At 38.9% G+C, this 22783-nt stretch overlaps 1 protein-coding gene and 1 long non-coding RNA gene across 2 annotated transcripts in view; both read left to right on the plus strand.

The window, feature by feature from the left end:
* The window catches only part of LOC105831846 (RNA polymerase II elongation factor Ell), an 88295-nt gene that overhangs the window by 45949 nt on the left and 19563 nt on the right, over positions 1-22783 (plus strand). The window lies entirely within an intron of this gene.
* LOC118647938 lies at positions 12991-16725 on the plus strand. The gene is made up of 2 exons (XR_004965086.1): positions 12991-15654; positions 16594-16725. It is a non-coding gene; the product is annotated as an uncharacterized LOC118647938 (long non-coding RNA).

Genomic DNA, 22783 nt, shown 5'->3' on the forward strand with positions numbered 1-22783 from the left:
ATCTTAAATATAAATATGCATACATTATAGTGTAGTTTCTGTTTTATGGACATAAATTGCAACGCTTGTAACATATGTTCTATTTTAGTATACCTATTACATTGTAGTATTACTCGCATAGCCCGATTCTGTGCTACTTGAATTTATTCAATTGTGTTTCTCCCATATCTACTAATAATGTTGCACAATATTCAAAGAAGGGTGCTATTATCGACTTATATATAATACACCTCGTGTATGTCAATACGTGGTTTTCTATCCTATTTAAAAAACCCGTTTTTTTTTTTTTCAATTTTCTTTAACATAATCACAGTGGTCCTTAAATCTAAGGATCACTGTGATTATATGTTAAAGAAGCTTATTATCAATAATTATACCTAAGTACTTTATTACGTCTAGACGCTCTAAGCATTTTAATACAATATTTCCCTTTAAGGGAGTTCCGCTGCTAAATCAAAATGAACAGACAGATTTTCATGAAACTTTGTAGAGAAGTGTTCAAATTAGTGATATAAATTGACTGTCAAAATTTCAGAAAGCTGAACTAGCTAATTATTTAGATATTAAATATTTTATTAACATGGGCTCTTATGGGAATCAATGAATTTTTAGGATTTTTAGTTTTTATTGTCTTATTACACACAGAAGTAACGAACAGATATTAGATGAAACTTTATAATAATACATCTTTGCTGTCCAGAAAAGTACTGTTAAATTTTTGAAACAATGCACTTGCTCGTTTGAGTGAAATAATTGATAAGATAAAAAAAGTTTACAATAATTGAAGTAATACAGCACGTAAGTGTGGTAAATGTGTGCTAGTGATATAACGTGAATTTCAAATTGTTGTATTTAGTTATCTAAGGATGGTATGATAATATCTAAGAATGAATAGATATCTAAGGATGGTGAAAAATGTTTATGCTCAATTAAAAAAAAAAATTATTTCAGTAATGAAGGTAGTACTTTATAGCCTACTACTATATAGATTTTTGTCTTATATTCATCATTATTAACTTTTAGATATACAGCAAAAAAGGCAACAAAATAGTTATTTGAATTTTTTTTTTTATTTGAACCCCTGTGTCACTTGTTGTGCTGGGCCTGAGCAGAGGAACTCCCTTAATTCCTTTCTTTACTTCTCAAAACCATAAATTTTGTTTTGCTCGCATTAGCATATTCAATCTCATCACTCTTCTACTATATTAAATATTAAAGTCATTTTTCCTTCTATTTCTGCACTACCTTCTTCAGCTACATATATTAGTGTATCATCCGCGAACATTTTTATACTATAGCCTTCTGGGCATGAGAGAGAGAGAGAGAGAGAGAGAGAGAGAGAGAGAGAGAGAGAGAGAGAGAGAGAGAGAGAGAGAGAGAGAGAGTGTGTGTGTGTGTGTGTGTGTCCCCTTCTTTGGTTTCGAGGTACCGAAACGAAAAAGCATATTGGTCCGGCGTTGGTCCAAAATAGCGGCATGGCTGACGGAAATAAATCCCGGCTGCGGATCGACGACGTCGATAAAGTGCGATACTTTTCGCATCGACGATCCATCACCGTTCTGATACTTTTATTGCAATTGTCCCTCACAGTCACAATTATCAACGAAACCTAACAATACTCTAGGTCTCCTATGCCGAATCGTATATTTGTACGTAATACTTTTTGCATAATTTGTAGGTGTTGTCTTATCATAACTTATTGGAATCATTACCTAAACATTGTTGCGAAATTCCGTGCAAGTGGGGGGGAAGTTTCTTACATAAGCTTGCTTGGCAAATTTTAGAAATCGTACGTCCGAAATTTCCAATGTACAGCTTTCCCAAAGAGGCAGAGAAAGCCACCGGTCGCAACGTAATATCGTCGCTCTTCAATTATTGGCCCGCATCACGTCCGATTCAATCGACCGATTACGAATTTCTCGCGTAACCGACGCGTTGAAAAACGTTTTTCAGAGAAAATAAAGTCACAACCTTCTTCTTACTGAAGGGTGATGATATCGACGACCGGTGACGTCATGGATTGTCTGATAAATGTAATATACAATGTTTCTTCTCACTGCTTTCAACCGGACGCCCACGAGTCGGTTGTCTTCTTGATGCGAATCAATGGATTTTTCGCCGAACGTGACCAAATTATTTCTCTTTGTTGAAGTTGTTTATTGCGATAGCTGAAATTGATATATGACTCGTTATAAATCTGATATTGAGAGGAAGTTTCGTTTATCGCTTTAACCCTAAACTTGGCAGTACTTCGTAATATACATCTCTTGCCAGACGAAAAATGAGAATAAGTCACGAGTAACAAAGAAATTTGGATATAAATTATTCAATTATTTAATCAAATTATTTATTTATATTGATTACGTACGCATGAAAAAAAGGTTATTTATTCGATTTATATTCTCAGATCCCAAAACGGCTTATCTTTACTTAATTGTACAACCGAAGGAGTACATGTTAATCCGACGCGACAAATAAATGAACATTGCAATGAAAAGTAACATTGTTAAGAGGTTTATCCGAGATTAACCATCTCCATCGCGTTCGTTTAAATTTGATACTTTCAAAGCTCGGTTTTTTCAAACGCGACAGTGAGAGCGATAAATTGGATGTTTATCGGATGTCATTAGAGATGGAAGAGTAGAAATAAAACGGAGAGAGAGAGAGAGAGAGAGAGATGAAATTCCGTGAACGACATCAAAGTACACACAGTGTGTTTATCTCGATCATTTCAGTTATTTGATTATTAATTATATTTTAATCGATAGGACGCATAGAGCGCCTTTCAAAGTAAATAGATCTTCGACAAGTTAATCAAAGGGCGTTACTTTTAGTATCATTAAATGATATCACTCGATTCTCTTTCCCGTTATCTTTCATTTTTTATATTATGGAAGATACAATAGTATAAAGTGCGCGCACTTGAGTTGACATTTTTTCAAACTTTCTCTGCAATCAAATCAAGTATCCTTTTAAGAAATCTTAACGTAGGATACGACATATCTAAGGTCCTCTTGGATATTTTTCAATCTTACACTCATCTCAATTAGATTAAAGATGAAAATATCTACAGTTGTAGCATACACAGCTATTATTACTAGGCGCGCAGCAGCAGCAGCGCATCGAGAGCGACGACGACGACGACTTTTCTCGTGAGCCATGTCTATTGCAAAAACGCGACTATCACGTCGGCCGCTCGTCGCAATAGGAAGAGAGCGAATCTAGCGTTCCTACGGCGTAATCATCGGCTACGGCGCACCGTCTCGTTTTATAACGCATAATGACGCGTTTCAAGACCAGTAGGTCGCGTCCACGGTAGTCAAGAAACGCCCGCTTCTCCTCCTGGCCACGGTTCATCTAGCACGAGCGATGGTATAATCGTGTGAAGAGGAACGGGGCGGCGGAGAGGAAGAGGAGGAGGAGGAGGAGGAAGAAGAGGAGCGGGAGGTGGAAGAGAAGCCACCTCGGTCACGCTTCGTCTATGAAGATCCATTCGTGTATATTCATAACAGTAATTCTGCCGTGTCGTAGAGCTCTAGCCATTCGTTCTCTCGTTCTCATCTTCTCGTTGTCTTTCTCTCCTCGCAAACAAGTCTACTAAGCGGCTCTCGATGAGCACGCTGCTGTTGCTGCCTCTGCTGTTGGTTGCCGCCACCGCCGCCGTCGCTATGTAGGTTACTATCGCAACGGTCCGCGCCTCCTCGACCCGTCTTTTAAGAAGGTCGTTTACGGAGTAACCCGAACCCACTTCACGGCTCGTCTCGACGGCGAACATGCCTTTCGGTTGGTTCTCTCTTCTCTTCAGCTTCTCTTTTAACCCTTTAAACCTCTGGTAGTCGATATTAATCGCAACTTGATCGTTGCTCATTGATACTTGTTATTACCTTGATTACCGATTAAGAACATGTAATAAATGATTAATCTGTTGTAATCCTGTTACAACATTAATGCTTGATACTTTTATAAACGTGTTTTTCTGCTACGTAAATCGATAATTTCTCGGGTATTTAACTTAATAATAGAAACAACATCTTCGAGGAAGAACACACTGGGGTGTTGGTGGGAATTGAGCAGGAAATTGCACGCGCTCCAAAAATGGTTACACGGCCAGTGTGGTTTGGAAGGAGCGGAGGTTTCTCGGTGGGGATAGAGCGCATAACGAGAATGATACAATCGAAATCTCGCTTCAATATACAAATGTACCAGCGGGAAGAGCACTACCGATTCTACGATTCGAAAGTAGAAGGAGAAACGCAAAACTCTCGTCCTTTTATCTCCAAGTGTGGTATGACATTGGTCATTCTTCTCAACGCGAGCTATAGCTTTTATCGCGTAGCCGCGGTCCCACAAATCATTACGTTACGTTTTCGCATACCAGCGGTAACATCGAGTACGTGATTTCCGTCACGTGTCCATACCACTTTCGCGAATCACTGCGATTTACGAGGACTCGAAGAGATACGCAACGTGTCGCATTGTGTCCGCGTAATGCGCTTCTCTAGCGCGGCTGGTCGCCTCGCTTTTGTCGTGTATATAAACGCTCACGTTCTATGTGCGTACGTGTGTATGGACGCAAGCGCTTTTTAATCTCGGTAAAACGACTTCTCATACCAAGAGGCCTGTACATGTATAACGAGCTACCACTACGCGTTGAGCGGTCTGAAGCAGTCGAGGAGGATGCGTGTATGTGTAGCTGAGGAAGTCGGTGGGGACGCAGGGTATACATCACGTGATCGAGCCTTGTGGATATATAAGGTGGAGACGAGCTGCTAGAATCAGCCACTCGTCGACTGGCTCCGGGGCGCGATGCGTTCCGCGCTCTTCTCGCCCGCTAAGTCCGCACAGGGCCGCATCGAGAAAGAGAAAAGAGAGCACGAGCGTAATATTACGCTGACGATGCGAGGCACGGCGAGAGAAAACAAATAGTCGCAAAGTGAAAGAAAGGAGAGAGAGGGAGAGAGAGAGAGAGAGAGAGAGAGAGAGAGAGAGAGAGAGATAAAAGGATGGAGGACGCGCATTGACCGCGCGCCAGGTCAGGTGCATGCGGAAAGAGAAGGAGAAAGCTAGCTCTCGTACTACGTGCACACGAGGCTAACGACTTTGGAAAAGTCTCGTGCGCCTAAGTTATTCTAGACGGAATTTGGCTAAGATGGATGGACTGACATGGATATACGTTAGACACAATAATCACATTATCATCGTCGTCGTCAGTCTCGTTTTTCTCCTTTTTTGTTTTCCACCTCTCTGTGAAGAAGAGCGACACGCAAGTGACACCAGGATATTGTCCTATTAAGAGACAAGAATCGGGAAGCACGTGCCTATGCGCATCATCTAATTATCACGGAAGCGGGAGAAACAAATTGCAGAATAGCAAGGTCTCTTCTTCGGCATCTTGCGGGGATACCCGAAAGAGGCGAGGGAGCCTCGCGACACATACCTCTACTCTCATCCTACGCGCGCAGATGCACACAAGTGTGTGTTATCCTACTACCACATCGGTTCTCTCGAGGTCGATTTTTTTTTCGTCATCTGAGACGTCGCGGGAGAAGAGATCTTGACGGAAAACGCGTGACGATCCGCGCATCTGGATCTCCAACGAATTAGGATCGTAACATGTAGTATCGCAAATTATCGGCTTGTTAACGAACCGAGGTGTCGGTCTCGCGTTCGCGTCGCGCGCCAAGACTTGCTTCAGTCACCGTTGCCAATAAACAAATAATAATTTGAGTATATTTCGAGGAGCTCGCGCGCGACCGCGTTTCCTGGATCATCACTGACGTAAGGCGACTAGTAAGAAGCTAAGTAATCGGAGACGTAGACATTACGCGTCGTCTACCTGAATTATGCAACAATGCGGGTTGCATGCGTCCGACAGGTGAGCATCGAGATAACGTTTTGTTAACGTGTGACGCTAAGATGACACGTTGTTCCGGTCGCTAATTGATTCGCCGACGTCAGCGATAATTGATAACTCTTTTCTTCTAGACGAAAGATAATGTCTAGCTTAGAAAGACAGATTACATTGCTTTATCTTACAATGACATTTTCGAGAAATCAGCGTTGTTAACAATGTTTTGCTAAATTCCTCGAAACGCTCTATCATCTTGATTGGTGACAAGAGCGAGTTTATTTTTGTTCATGCGTGAGTGCGTGCCTTACGTTTGCGCGCAAGTGATACGATACAACCGAAAACAACGTTCGAGCGAGCAAATGATCGGGCAATTTCGCGATCGCCTCGGCCCGAGTAGTCGGCTAATAAAAGACGTTGCGCAACCGCAGTTGTTGCGCGGTGGATAATAATAAGAATGGACACAGACAAGAGTCGTTGGGAAAAGGAAAGATGTGGGATACGCGACAGAGAACCGGAGAATCAAAGGCAGGTTTGCGTCTCGACGGAGTTAACCGTACGCGAATGTATAATATTTCGTCGCGCATGAATTGCCACGACGCGAGTGGCATTGCGTCGCGTCGCGGTAGTGGCACGGATGCGCATTGGCGCAATCATATGAAAATCGTACGGAGGAGAAACTTGGCTTACTCGCGTAAAGTGACTCGCGCCGCCCGTAATCGCGGCCTTACCTTCGTCGGGAGGAAAGGTCAACAATTGGTGGGGTAATCAAATAAGTAGCGCTTATATGTGAATTTACCTCGCGATGTACAAATCCGGCAGTTAATTGATCATTGCGCTAATTTCAATTAACAGTTTATTCACAGGATTTTTAAGTTTTGGATTTAAAAAGGAAATATGGATCTACGTTCAATCTGACAGTGAGAATTAAAGATTTAACTTGGATTTACTCTCGCGGATGGACGCACGAAACTCGAAAATTTTTTATTGACGATGAAATATGGAATAAACGCCGTCGCCGCCGCCGTCGTCGCCGTCGAAGAAGAAGCGGCTGCATAAAGAATTCAAGATTCCTGGCGGTATATCAGAGATGGATCGGCTTCTACCGATGGTCGTTAGCCGTGATAGATGGTGACCTGTATCCACCGGCGGGGCTCTCCGCGTTCACCAATGAGAAATCCGATCGTAACTGCTTCCGGTTCTCGGGCCGATGCCTTCCGTGGAACGCTGTGAAAACGGAAATTCACTTTCTTTACCTTGGCAGCGTATCGCGCGTGCGCCACCATCTCTTTTTCCTTTTTTTTTCCTTTCTTTCCTGAACATTTCTCCCTCTCTATCTTCCCCTATGCACATTCACGTGTTTCCCCGTGACGCATCAACTCGTTTCGCAAAGCTGTCCTCATGGTCCGATCTCTCTCTCTCTCTCTCTCTCTCTCTCTCTCTCTCTCTCTCTCTCTCTCTCTTTCTCTCTCTCTCTCTCTCTCTCTTTCTCTCTCTCTCTCTCTCTCTCTCTCTCTCTCTCTCTTTCCCCCTTCCCTTCTCTCTCCCCTTCTTCCCTCGCACTCTTTCATTCATAGGCACACGCACATACGTAATACGTACATCGCATACGAGACACCTATGTCTCTTTTGAATTTTCGAAAGCAGCCATGTCCGTTTAATCGTGTCCGTATTATTGTTAATATAGTGATTAAATTATGGACTGTCGTGATACCTTGCAATCGAACTTTTGTTGCAGAAACAAATGACAATCCTTTGTCGCAATCGGTGCATACCTTTTGATCTTGCTCGATACTATAAAACGCGTCAATACATATTTTACATTATTTTTATTTTATTGCACGTGAACATTTTATTACTTTGGTGATTCATAAACCTTCCTTGATACCGAAGCCACTCACATTTCCTACTCGTCTTGGAGTACAATAAGTTTTTCTAATTAATTTTGTGTGTATTAAAAATTTTAGAAAATGTTTAGACAATTCCGGTGATTAATGGATTCTTGCAACAAGTCGTAACGTACAGGCTCTGCCATTCCTTCTTCTTCCTTGTCAACGTCGCGCTCGACCTGGCAAACGTTAGGCGACAGACAGGAGCCTCCGAAGGACGCGCGTGTATATACTCGCGCTAATACGCTCGCGCGTAAGTTAGATTTGCACTGACACATCTCAAAAGAGCGCGTCGAACGTGTGTAGAGACTCGACAAACGTGTAACAAGCGACTCGGTTCCGTTTTATCCTCCTCGAGCAAATCTTATCGTGTTTGTCCGAACGATTAATGTATTCTCTGATGTACATCGCAGTTGTTTTCGTTGCTCTTTCCTGAGAATTGTGTGAGAATCTTTAATAAATCTTATTCTCGCATTCTCGCATTGTGTTTAATTTATATTGTCGAATTTTATCCTAATATGAATATCATGCTTGCAATGATAGCGCAAAGTGTTGCTCGAACTGCCATGTTCAGCGCTAAATGCGTAACAAGAACATGCAAGATTAGCATAATTAAATGGCATCAGGAGAACGGCTCTCGGTTTCTGGTTTGTGACATTTAAAACGCTGTTTTTATCTCGTCTTTATTTATAACGAGCGAACATAGCCTTGAGAATTCTAAGTCCGACGCCAATTTTGTGGCGGTGTCTCTTGTTCATATCCCCTCAACACAAACTCATTAATAAATTATGCTAACGAATCGACTTATCGTTGCAATGCAAACCCTGGTAATTTTCAATGCGGAAAGTTTGTTGGTCAGAATGATTTTCTTTAGTTATTTCATTAGAAGCATTTATCCGAAACGATCGGAAAGTTTCCGACAGTTCGACTTGAAGTGGAAAGTTGATTTCGATCGGAACGCGGAGATTTCCGCGCCATAATTGGAAAAGATCGCTATCGCTTTTCTGTTTTCATCACGCTGAAAAATCAACCATACCATTTGTCGAATAGAATTCCGAGGTGTCACTTTGGGAAAAAGTTTCCGGAAAAGTGAAAAGGGAACTCTCGATGCCAAACGATACGATTCGACGAATCTCGCGTACCCGCGTAACCTCTTCTCCAGGGGCTTTTTGAGGACGACGCAGTCCGGAAAATACTGTGCTAAACTTAGTTACGAAGGAAAACATTTCGTCAAGAAAATATGTATACAACATCGAGAGAGAAAATGAGTATATCGTCGAAGCGAGTAAATGGAGAGCCACGTTGATTTAGAATTTGTTCACGATAACGAAGAATGCCGACGCGCGTCTTCGCTATGTGAGCCCGGTATTTTCCACGAGTGTCTCGTCGAGAATCATTTCACCGACTAAAGCTCACGCGTATAACGCGTTTAAAAGTAAATGAATTTTTGCGCGCGCGCGCGCACAGAATAAATTGTCGACTTTTTATGATATTTTCAGTAATGATATCCATATATGAAACTTTTATTGAGAAATGACAAGTATAATTTTTAACATGTAGAATATTATACGCATTATTCCTAAAATACTGTGTATAATATTATCTGTTTTATAAGGGAGTTCTCGTTTTACGAGCCCATTTATTAAACGATACGACGATCGAGTGAACGCGTGTCAGAAAATCGGAGAGCGCCATTATCAGAGATGATAATAATATGATTAATTGAGCTTCCACAATGATTGGTCACTCGTCACTAGCATTAGTTACAACGGCCCCGATGCAGATGTAAACGATGTTGAATGTTATCATCGAGCCGAGACAGAAAGCTTTCGACACGAGACGACGGAGAGCTCGCGGTGGACGAGCTCACTATCGTTTTTCTCACAAAAACAAGTATATTTGGCCAAGATCCCGATAAGAGAATCTACCTTCTCTCCCGGCTGTGCACACGCACAGCCGCTCACGTCCATGCATATGTCCGTACGACATGGGTTGCACTATCATCTGCTTGTGCAGACTCCTTGGTATGAGTTGATAATTTACACGGACGGATTACGCACACGCGTGCACGGATTGTCGAGTGAGACACACGCACACGAATCTGAACGCGATATACCTTACTTACAAGTCGAATGACACACCCACACACACACATACACACATACACACACAATCTACCTATTTCTCTACACATATGAGTTCATCTGACGCACGCAATTTAAAGTAACACATGTGCCCGCACGCATACACATTTATGGTATACACCAATCGAATCGATAAGGTTGAATTGGAAACAACATTTGATGTTACAACTTGGTCGGAAGTAATTTAATATTAGACTCGGACTAAACATATTGTTCATTATATGTAGTAGTTGCTGTCAGGTACATAGGTTCCTCGTAAACAGGAAGAACGTTTTTCTTCTTTGTCGAAACCTTGTTTCTCGACTCGCTTCTGTTTAATTTTATTTACATGATTGCAATTCTCTATCTCGCGGTTGCAAAGGTTATCTTGTATTTTTATACTTTGTCAGTACACACTCTTGCAACATAAACGTTTTTTTTTTTTCTTCCATTGCCTTATCTCGTCGATGACATTTGAAGTTTCACTTTCACGGATATTCCTAATGGGTTTTTTTAATTAGCTCTTTTTTTACTTACTGAAGATTTACTTGTTTTATTATTAAATTTATTCTTAACTTCTAAGTTTTTTCAAGTAATCAAGTGACATTATCCTCGAAACGTCGTTTTTTAATGGAAGATTCAAAAGTCCGATTCTGAGTTTTCCTTAGTGTCGAAGGAGGAAAACGGCATGCATCGGCGTTGCAAGGCCGACAAAATAACATAAGGCTCAGCAAGATCCACGTGAATTGAATTGCAAAGTGCCTTTTCTCCGACTGACGCGTCGAATCCTCTTAACCTCTCAAAAGGTCATCTCTCCCCCTCCCACACATACACATACATACATGCATATACACACAAAATTGCATCTTGTGTGCTCTGCATTATCGTGCGACTGTGGTAACGTAAGCAACTTATATCAGTCCTCATCGGAATGAGAATGAAAAAGAAAAAGGACACTTTCCTTGCGCTAGTTTCCTCTTAATTAAGTGATGTGTTTCTTCTCTGCGTAACCGACTCGTTTTACGTAATTGCGCTGTACATTTAATTGCAACTTTAAGTTAAGCGAATGAACGAACAAGATGGGAGATTAGGTATTTTTTCCTCACGATTCATACTGTCGGTTAGGTGCTTTATATCACTGATTTTATTCTGGATTTTGTTTTTTTTTTAATGTATCTTTGTTATCGTTCGGATTTGAATGTCTTTTGCCTCTGCAAAATGAGCGAATACATCGTATGCTTAATATAACGAGCGATTACTAGTGTCCCGACGAGTCTCAACGTTGAAAACAAAGGAAAAATGGTCTGCGATAAGATAGCCATGCCGAAATAATTTCGAGCGATACCTGCGTGATTTCCGACCATTCGTCTAATGTCGCCGACTTTATCGGTCAACATTATCTTACCGATGGATCTCGCCGAGTTGGTTTTGTATTGCTTATTAAGTCCATGCTAACAAGTAGCCAGCAGCGCGGCCGAATATTGTTCGATTTCGACGACGAGATTACTGGAAAGATTACTTATCGATAAGCGATCAAGCTCACTCGAGCGATTTTTGCTTTGAACAAAGGTACCCTTTGTATAAAAGGAACTGTGTTATCACGTGTTATTATATAAAGTTTATTTACGATACTTTGAATAATATTGATATTACATGACAAATAAAAACCGTATCTCCAGGCAAACAATTTTCTTAAACATTGTATGTTAATTATATGCATTTTTATTTTTATCATTACCTTTAATTTAGCATTCAACGATGAATAAAAATATTTGTTATATCCAATTAAATTTAAGCGGGCTGACGTCTGGAAAAATTTGGTAACAAGGGAAGATAATGAAAGCAATCCTCTCTTTTTGTCTTTTTTTCTCTCTTTTATTTGCATTTATGTGAACGATAAAAGTATTGTTATTATTTCCGCCTAAATGAGCAATAATGTTGACATTTATATTTTGTTTGTCTCAACAATGTTTACCGGGTTTCAGAATCGTTGGAACTTTTAATTCAAGTAACACGTAACTACGGTTCTTCAATGTACATTTGTCTTATCATTAACATATTGCTATTCTTTTGTTTATTTAGTCTTAATGATTTTAATTTAAATGACTTACAACACACACACACACACGTTACGTTCAATTGCCTCTGTACTAAAACGTCTCAGAAATGACCACATCGTATTTTATTAAATATTCGCTTCTTCAAACAAATCTGAAATTTTACTAAAAAGGAAACCTCGCGAACTCAAAAATTCAGATTTTAATGAAACTTGGCATAAATGTAGAGGGGGTAAATACATGAATTTAGAAATTTTTAGTTGGTGCCCAAAAACGGTTTGAAGGGGTAACACCACCCTTCAAAGTTGAGACGATTTTTGCGGTTTTTCGATATATCTCGTAAATTAAACAAAATATAAAAAAATGTTTTATACGAAAGTTTTACAGTATAAATACCTTTATTTAACTATGCTATTTATTAAAAAAAAATTTTTTATAATTTTTTTTTTCCGAAAAATAAATAACGTAGTTAAATGGAGGTATTTATGCTGTAAAACTTTTGTATGAAACATTTTTAAATATTTTGTTTAGTTTACGAGATATATCGAAAAACCGCAAAAATGTCTCAACTTTGAAGGGTGGTTTTACCCCTTCAAACCGTTTTTGGGCATCAACTAAAAATTTCTAAATTCATGTATTCAACCCTCTCTACATTTATGCCAAGTTTCATTAAAATCAGAATTTACGGAATCTCGCGAGGTTCCCTTGTCAGAGTATTGTAAAAATTCATTATTTTCCGCAATTGTCAGTCTATTGCAGAAATTATTTTTTACAACACTCTGTGTATTGTAAAAATCCATCTTTTTCCGCAATCGTGATGAATTTTTACAATACACAGAGTGTTGTAAAAAATAATTTCTACAATAGGCTGACAATTGCAGAAAATATCGAATTTTTACAATACACAGAGTGTTGTAAAAAATAATTTCTGCAATAGGCTTACAACTGCAGAAAATATCGAATTTTTACAATACACAGAGTGTTGCAGAAAATATCGAATTTTTACAATACACAGAGGATTGTAAAAAATAATTTCTGCAATAGGCTGACGATTGCGGAAAATGATGAATTTTTACAATACACTGACAAGGGAACCTCGCGAGAACCCGTAAATTCTGATTTTAATAAAGGTATATATTTAACATAGGGTAATTTGAGATTAATTCGAAATAATTTGTGAGGCCAGTAGGAAGACAATTGTCACGAATAAAATGCAAAAATGCACATTCTGTGTGCCTCGTGTAGAATCTTGTCATCGATCAACGCCAAATTTGGGCGACTCGCAATTTGAAATCGGCAACCTACTGACATACTAATTAGCACACTGTCGTCGTCGTCGTCTTCGTTGTCGTCGTCGGATTAAGAGCTGATTGTCGTGTAAGCATTAATTAGATCGATACGCAACATTCCAACATTTATATATTTCAATACACAAATGATAATTATACAGGTATGTGTGCGTGCGCACACATATATTTTAGATAAAAGAAATAAATTCACACGCGAAAGAATCCAATTGAGAATCAGCAAGCATTTCGTCGAGTCACATTATCCATATTTAACTACAATACTTTGGGGTCAATGAGGTGGAGGAGGAAAAGACGAAAGTGGCGACAAGGATACAGTGGCGAGAGATTTCGCGTAACGACGAGCCGCATGATTCACCCCGCCTCTTCGCAGAGAGTGAAGAAGTATGCCGCTATAAATATAATGCGTTTCTGAGTCATCGACTCGCGCGAGGTGCCACCGGTGGTGTTGGCTCAATGGCACTTGAAATCGCCGATCGTTGACGCATTTTCGCGACTTGCTCGCGTTGTAAGGATGCCGATTTTAACGAGCTGGAATTTTCTCCCTGCTTTATAATCTATTCCGTGCGAACCTAACGCGCCGAAAATCTGTGTACGATTTCGAATCGAGCGAGGACCGCGTGAGTTTCTCTTTTAAACCAAACTGAAGAATCCCCGTCGATCGAGATCGCGTCTGCTTTTCCTTCAGACCGCTGCCTTCCGTCGCAAATGACATACGAGTTCAAAGAACTGGAAAGTACATCGAGACTCAGAGAAGTTCAATATAACTGAGTAATCTAATCTGTTCTTCTTTCAAAGGACTTGATCTTAAAGTTAAAGTTAAAAAATGCGAAAATTCAGAATTGATTATCTATGTTTTACTTCTTTAAAAATTTTAAATTGATTTTATATTACAAATTCAATCTTTCTATGCAATAAAATTAATTTTTGTTTGGTGATTAGACTATTATTGTACTAAATTCGTTAACCATATTTAGATTTAATGGTGTAGATACAATATTACGATATTTGCTATGCAAGCGCAATGATCGTATGAAAGATCACTTAGACTTTCCGCGGGATAATAATTTGCGAGCAAGTCGCTAATAAATACCACGAGCTGATATCTCAATGATAATTATCTCCGTGCGCGATACGATGCGAATAGGTGTGCTCTAATACGTGCAAATTGAATATTTTTTTACATCGGTTTCTAAGAATTGGCTAATAATCGTACCTGCTATTGCTTATATTACTATTGTAATTATCGAGATCACTCGCTCATTCGCTTGCACGCTTATAATCGGCGACGTGTCAGTCTAAGCAAAGGACATCAAACGTGGATGATAAGCGAAAATATCCGATTAATTAGCCGAATCGCTCATCTGTATGCCACGAGACGTGCTTGATTGCACATAATTCAGCAATAGGAATATACCGATTTTCAACTAGCGTTCTTTTTAAGTGTTTCTTTATTTTATAATACTTTAATATTTAAAAAAGATCGAAAAATACTAACATTCTTAAATATTACTATTCATAAATTTTAATAATTCTTTCACTTTAAAGTGTGATGTGAAACTTGCGCGTAAATCTGGAAGAACGTAACAAGTTCAACAAATTATATAGAATATATTATTTAAAGTGAAACTATTATATTATTAAAACTATTATAATATTATATTAAAATTTCAAATCTACTAATTATATAGTTTCGAGGAAATATTTGAGCTAGAGTTTTATACATCTTATGAGAAATGCGCGAACAACTGATATATCACTTTTTAAAATGCTTTGATATACATAAAAATCATATGAATAGTTGAAGTAAATCTTTTTTGTTTTTGCAAAAAATTCAAGTCCATTATGTAATTTTTTTGCACACTTTAATTGATAATAAAAGTATTAGAATTTAAATACGTGCTAAAATTTTATTGTTATTAATAATATAAGTCACATTTTTGCTGAGATCTGTAGCGATCATACTTTCCCAAAAATCACGAGAAGCAACGGAAACGATATGCGTAAACAACTCACGAGCGGTGTACTTACTTGCCAAACATTTTCTCCGCGCAATTTTTAGGCAGTAATGTAACTGATCGTTTTCACTCGAGATAAAGACTAAGACCGATTGAAGGCTGTGAGGAACTTTCTAACCTAATTCCGCGCATTATTTGTGACGCTGTATTAGCCAATTGCCATTGGAAACTGGGTCTAGGTCCTTCAAGGAATATTAAGTCTCGTCTTTCATGTTTCGACAATTTGCTTATATTCGTCTATTTGTAAAATATGAGACAGGGAGATGATAAAAATCAGAATTTCTGACGTAAAAAAAATAGACAAAAACTTAAAAAATTCTTTAAAAAGATTTTTCCATTATAAAATAAAATCTGCGCGGGAAATAATATAATTTATTACTTATACAAAGTTAAAGTTTTCTATAAATGGTGAGTAGTTAATACAAGTAGCTGAAGCTAGCAGCCAAAGGCAGCAGCCAAACGTCAAGCGGCCAGGGCCGAACGTCATATAGGCGTTTCCAGGGGGCACCATTCAATCAAACGTTAAAAATTCCCTGGTTATGAAATTGTTAACAAACTTTGAAAAATTTGCATAGAGTTTAGTCATTATAATACATAATCAATCATTTGCGACAAGACTTTTAATTTACCAATTGTTATAAATTTTTTTAACTAATTTTTATCGTTTTCCGCGCCTCACGCCTAAATGCAAATTACGATTTCCTCCAAATTTGGCTGGAAATATCTTTTTGTAACGTACAATCGACTGATCGATTATTCGCGAGAGGACGTGCATTTTCCTAATTGTTATAAACATTTTGAAAATTAATTTTTATCATTTCTTGCGCCTCACGCCTAAACGCAACATACGATTTCCACCAAATTTGGCTGGAAATATCTTTCCGTGACGCACAATCGACTGATCGATCATTCACGGGAGGACGTGCATTTTCCTAATTGTTATAAATATTTTTTTAATTAATTTTTATTGTTTGGAGCCGTGAAACCGCTCGTCGTCGGCTCTGGGTGCGGCAAAAAGCGGTAATGTACTTTACAAAAAAAATCGCTGCATTATTCTGGTAATCAATTATGTTTTGCAAAAATGCATTTTCATAAAAATTTCTCATATACGGTTAATTAAGTCGTTCTAGACTTCAAAAAATATTTTCGTAAAAATATGGAGACAGCGTTTCTTGTATTTGACTAACGTAATTAACAATTTAAATAACCACTAAACAATTAATAACGATCGCGAATGAAAATCTCATAACCAGGGAATTTTTAACGTTTGATTGAATGGTGTCCCCTGGAAATGCCTATATGACGTTCGGCCCTGGCTGCTCGGCGTTTGGCTGCTGCCTTTGGCTGCTAGCTTCAGTTACATGTTAATACTATGTAGTTAAAACTTGTTAACAAATTATTATTAGAGAAATCAATCTAAAATTTAATTTGTTTATTTGATTTATTAATCTCGACACATTTTACATGACGTGTTAAACAAAAATTTCAGAAAATTAGAAAAATTTTAAGAAACTTACGCTATGACATACTTATCGATGAACTATTTTTATCTTGCAGTTTAAAAGCAGTGATACTGTTTAACTTTTAACAATGTCAATTTCATAATTGTTTAAGTGTTTTTCAATTCGTGATCAAGTCTGAAAGTTTACGACGTAATCTCCTACTGAAAAGATGCGCACAGAAAATAACATAGAAATTATTAGTTGTTAACTGTCATTTTATTGTCATTTTATTAACTTGAAAGTTCGAAAATTTGAAACTGCTCGAAGGGAAAGGGATATGTCGCAATGCAATGTGTTGCGTTACTACAAGATGTTGAATCCTTCTCTCACCAAATCGCCACAGTTTAACGTGCTACACTAGCATAACGACGATCGCCGACGCGTAACAAACTCAGCTCTTCGCGAAGGCCCGTCGCTGAATAAACGCGCGTCGCAAAGCCGAAGAACTCGGGCTCTGCGACTTAATTATGTTATTTTTCTGACGCCTGAGTGAAACTTCTAAGTAAATTATCAATCATCGCGTTGAGTATCAGTTTGCCTTTCCCACGGATACATCTAAAGGTGTCTATTCTTTTTCTTTACGAGAATCTTACGTCTCAGTTTATCTTAATAACATCTGATATTTAACAATGATAGCCACAAACTATACTTGGAATTTTGTGATTTATTACTCGCATTGTAACCTAAACTGTACTTGTAATGTAATTTTACGACAGGATATAGATTATCAAAACAAGTATTTCCAGGCAAGGTCCACTTTTGTGTGTAAAGTGCAAATTCATGGCAAATTCCAGGCGGAGAATGTCCTCGCCTCGGGTCTTACACGTTCGACGACGGGCAGTACATCGCACGCATGGCGGATAGTACCGTCGTTCCAGAAAATCATGGCGGCTATAAAATCTCGACAGAAGAGACATCGTCGGCGTTGAATAATCAAAGAGGCTAACAAGTCGTCTAACGCCGACAAAAGCAGCTCCAAAAGGCAATATCGGAAAGGGAAAACCAGACGAAATCACAATTGTAACGATTAGCGACGTGTCTCTTGGATTTGTCTTTGGAAGCCGTATTAGGGATGGTTTTGTTCTATCGCTTACACGCACAAACATCGCGAGATGTACACAACTACAAACGGATTATTCATCGTGCTGGAAGCAAAAGCAAGCACCTCCCTTTCTATGAATGCGCTGAAAATTTACAATGGCAATCATTTCTAATATTTGTTTTACGTATATAAAATTTGATTTATAACGTTATATTTAATTACTTGACGTAAATATAAAGGAACTTCAGTATTCATGAGTCGCGAAACGATGGCATACTACTCTTTGGACCGCTGTAGTAACGACCTGCCGCAATACTTATGACCAAAACCCATGTCTTCATAAAGGTTCACGAAAGCACTTGACAAAGTACTTGGTTACTCGCATGATCCGTCGTTTTATCTGCAGTTGAGAAAAGAAATTTATTCTTTTTATCGCAAACTAAACGCGTGCGCGTAAGATGTGCATCTTGTGATATTTCTCGCGAATTATGCACTAGCCATAATCATTAATAGGCGATATAACAATATACATACAGTAATTTCTTGCGAAAAAAAAGTACTTTATTAAAGTCTATTTAGTCTTTACAATGAATTTTTTGCTACCGGGTTTCGTAATCCCGCGCGGCTTTCACTTAACACAGCTTTATTTCTTGAATTTTCGAGGCACTATCGCCGTCAATGATAAAATTTATCGCGTATGCGTAATCTTAAAAATGAGATACCTGGATAATTATTGAGGTCGTACAATTAAATTAAAGTATTCAAATCCGAATTGATTTTACATATCAGATAATTTTGGAAGAAGAACAGGTTTTTATTTTTTTGTGTTATTTCAAACCCCTACTTCAAGGTAACCCCGAAAATGGGCACAGCTCATAAAAGTGTTCAAATGCCTGCGAACAAAAGATGCTTCGTGCGGATACCAGAAATAAATTATTGTGATATATTATTATACGTTATGTCATTTTTTTGTAAAAAGAATCGTTCACATAAAGGATGTACGAACAACATTTCTGCTTACTCTCGTGTCCCAATGTTCCAAAAATGCGTTAAATTTATTGACATCCATTTCGAGCTTTATTCGATTGTACACGATTGTACGCGAAATCACAACGTGCTGTTTTGCGACAATTCGTCGGCGCAATGTTACTTTCACTTAGCGCGATTTATTTTCTGCGCCGTCGATGCGCGTGCGAATCGAACGTGCCTACCGTTTGCGGTCAGTGGAGTTAGTTAATTAACGTCAACTTGTACGCGTATATGTTTGTGCGCGCGCGCGTGTACGGAAGAACAACAGAACAAGGTGGCTTGAGGTGCGAGGAGGAGGGATCCGTGAGAGAGAAAGGAGAAACAAAAATACGACGGTGAGATCACCGATTGGTTCGGTTGTACCGAAGCGTACGATGCACGTGCATCTTTTTTTATTATCCCACAGACGAAAGGGGCACCTGTGACGATGATGACCTTGTGCCAGATGGAGCCGCATCCCTGAGCCAGGGACAGTCGGTTTCTCAGAGATACGCCGCTTATCTTTTGCCTTATTTCTGTTGTAAAGATACGGCTGTAAACGGCTGTAAAAAAGCATCGGTGTATTCTCTCATCCGACGTAACGATCAATTGTCTTAGATTTTTTAAACGTTTCGTTCTGGCTGGTGATCCAAGGGATTTATTGAAATTACTCAATTCTCATTATTAAAGGAAAAGAAATTTTAATTTCGGTCGGTTTGTTGCTAGAATAGAACAAGCTCGAGTTTTTCCAAGCAAATAAATAAAAAGATACATATAAAGATTTGTTAAGTAAAATATAAATGAGAGAAATCGCGAGTTAGGAACTAAAAATTGCTGGGAAGCTCTGACCGCTGGACGGAATGTGAATTGAAATTGTAGTCAAGATGCCGAATACTCGTATACGTACATGGACGTGCTGTAATACATTTAAAATCATCCACCTAGCAATTCTATACACGCCTCAGTTGTATGCGCGAGCGTTTCCAAGGCACGTGTCTAAGGTCGTCACGTGTGTTCGCCATGATAAGCGATAGCCTAGGTCATGTGCATCGACGCAACGACGTGTGCATCGACGCGCCGATTTGATACTCACATTTTTCTAATTTGTCCAATTTACACGCACGCATTCGTATTTACACAAATACGCATAGCCGCGCACGCACATATCTCACCCATACACGCGTTTTCCTTTTTTCATGATACCCAGTTGACACCGGTTGCCCAGTGAAAGTTGCCCTCCCGCGTTCGATCGAGGATCGATTACGGTCGCAGAGCCATTGCAGTTGACCGTTGCGCTTGTTTTTCATTCTGAGTCAATCCGACTTAAGCTTAAGAATATTCCAACGGAGAGACCTTATAAATGGCGGAAGAGAAGATAGCGATAAATATCGAAAAAATTAATAATAATATTAAATTAATAATTAGGGGTCTTCCTGTAAATGTATTAACAGCAAATAAAATAAAATAAAATATTTTATAATACAACAAGTAGAAGGAGAAAATTTTACTTGATGGATAAGGATTTTCGATGTCTTCAGTTTTGAACATGTCGCGACACGTCTTGGAAGAATCCTCTCTAAAATGTCTTCCAACCGCGTTTTCCGAATAAAAACACGCCATTCCATCTTTCTCCAATGACATATGCCAGGTTATTATTTACACATATGTTAATCGCCGACTTTACGCGGTCTGCGCGATGCGTATGACGTGCGCACTTATACATACGTATATACGTGTATGTATCCGATTCTTCAAAGAACTCTGTAAACGTATATCGCCGTTTTAGACATAACGTTCATAAAGAAATAAATAAGCTCCATTATTAATATCCATCTTTTTGCGACCCGGTTGGAAGCGACCCTTGAAAGCGATCCGCACATGTGTATGTTGCTTTCGTACATAAAGCACAATATATAAAGAAGTTGTTGGAGCTACACAAAAATATAATCCTGTTTTGGATGTTCTTTATAAATCACTGATTATGGAATTCTGATGATGGATAACGGATGTAATGCAACGAAGTTATGGCAAATTACAATAATCGAGATTAGAATATTCAACGACGTGTAACCATTGTCAAGTAGCGCATTTTTCACATATTTTGATTACCGATAATATTTACCATTGAATACACAAGTTTTATCCTAGTTTACATATAGAATGACGATCATGCGAATCTAGCGAAGACATGACTGAAATTTGTTAAAAGATGTAGCAAAATGACGCGCGCGAATTCGAAAAAAAGAATTAATTAATAAAGTAATCTCCCAAATTCTCTGACAATTATGTAGATAATATTCTACGACATTTATAAACAGATTGATTTTACAATTCTTGGATGAATGTAAGACGTATCGATATTTTTTCATATACAATATCATTTTATTCTTAACTTGCGAATATAATAATTCAGCAATAGATTACGAGATATGACTTGTCGACGGCGACTCATGGCCCGCAGGAATGTCACAAATGCAACGAGCAGCGGTTACCATTCGTTCATTCGTTCGTTGCTCGCTCAGCTGTTGCTGCGTCCTTAAGAACCGAAATAATTCCAACCTGGCAGCACGAGTAGGTGGGCGATCTACTATTATCTGCACTACTCGTACGTAAAAAGCCGTACCGAAATAAATCGCCAATGGTTAAAATTATTCTTCTGTCGACACAAATTGCGAAAAATACAATTCGATAATATGTATTTGTGTGCGAGAGAATTTAAGAGAATTTAAGTGGGAAAAGCAAAGGCGTCTGTACATTCGCACCTTATGTGTGTGCGCAGAACAAATAAATGATTAATAAAGTACGATTATTTCTCAACGTTTAATGACGTTATACGTAATAATACCAAGAAACTCTGTTAAACTTGTTGATCTGTGGATTCTCTGATTAATTGGCAGGCCAAGTTTCCCTCGACAAAAATTCGATTGGATATCTTTTTTTTTTAAACCTTATTAGTCAAAATTAAATGACTAAATCCCCGATTCAAATTTCATTGAATCAAATTTATTCACGTCCGGAGTGGAATATGATGAGATACTGACCGCTATAATAGCAATTAGAAAGATCAAGCACAAGTTTATGAATGAAAGACTCGAAGAGTCTTTTGAAGAAGACGGAGAGATCATTGTCCCCGCTGAGGTTGGCCTATGAAATAATTTCCAAGTACGTTCCCTTGATCGGAATCTTGACGCGATCTCGAGTCTGCCATATATTCGAATGATGGCGTGAGAATCCAAACCGGCTAGATGTTCCGGCGGTAATACTTGTACAATTCGCACAATGGACTTTCGCACGAATCTCATCTCGAACGATATAGCTGTAAGGAAACAGGACCAGTTAAGCAGACAAACCAGACTGACACAAACCGGCCATCCTCCCGTGCGCGCAGTGAAATTTAAATGAGCGCTCCCGGTTGCCCGCTCGCCACTGCTTCGCCGCACGCTGTGCTCCCTTCACAAAACTTTCATATCGCATTCTCGCGCGATTCGACCTTTCGTTTAAGAGATGACTACAGCATATCCATCCCGTCGCGGAAGAAAGAGGGGGTAGGGAGATTCACTCGTGAAGCCCATATGGCCTCGATATGCGAATGAGAGAAGTGCCCGTCTCCCCTCCTTCGCCACTCCTCAAGTATTACGCTGGCATAGTGTGTGTTGTCTCAGCACATTATCATCCACGTTTCGTCCACGGGCGTTAGTCTTTTCACCACGTGGTCTAGAATGTTGTATATCGATTTGTTCTGTCATGTCATTTCATTTTCCAAACTCGAATTAAAATGACTTACATCCTCGCACGCACTCGCAATTGTTGTGATATACCGCTCGTAAGAAGCGTAAGGGGAGAAAAAAAGGAAAAGATTTAGCACATGTAATACGCGAAGATCGAGAGTATAACGTGATGATGCAAGACGAAGGAGGAATGAGAAATGGCAACGGAACCTAGGGGCGTAAAGTCGCGAAATGATAAAGTCTTACTCGACTTTCGATGAA

This window comes from Monomorium pharaonis, chromosome 11 (assembly GCF_013373865.1).
Source record: "Monomorium pharaonis isolate MP-MQ-018 chromosome 11, ASM1337386v2, whole genome shotgun sequence".
Classification (NCBI taxonomy): domain Eukaryota; kingdom Metazoa; phylum Arthropoda; class Insecta; order Hymenoptera; family Formicidae; genus Monomorium; species Monomorium pharaonis.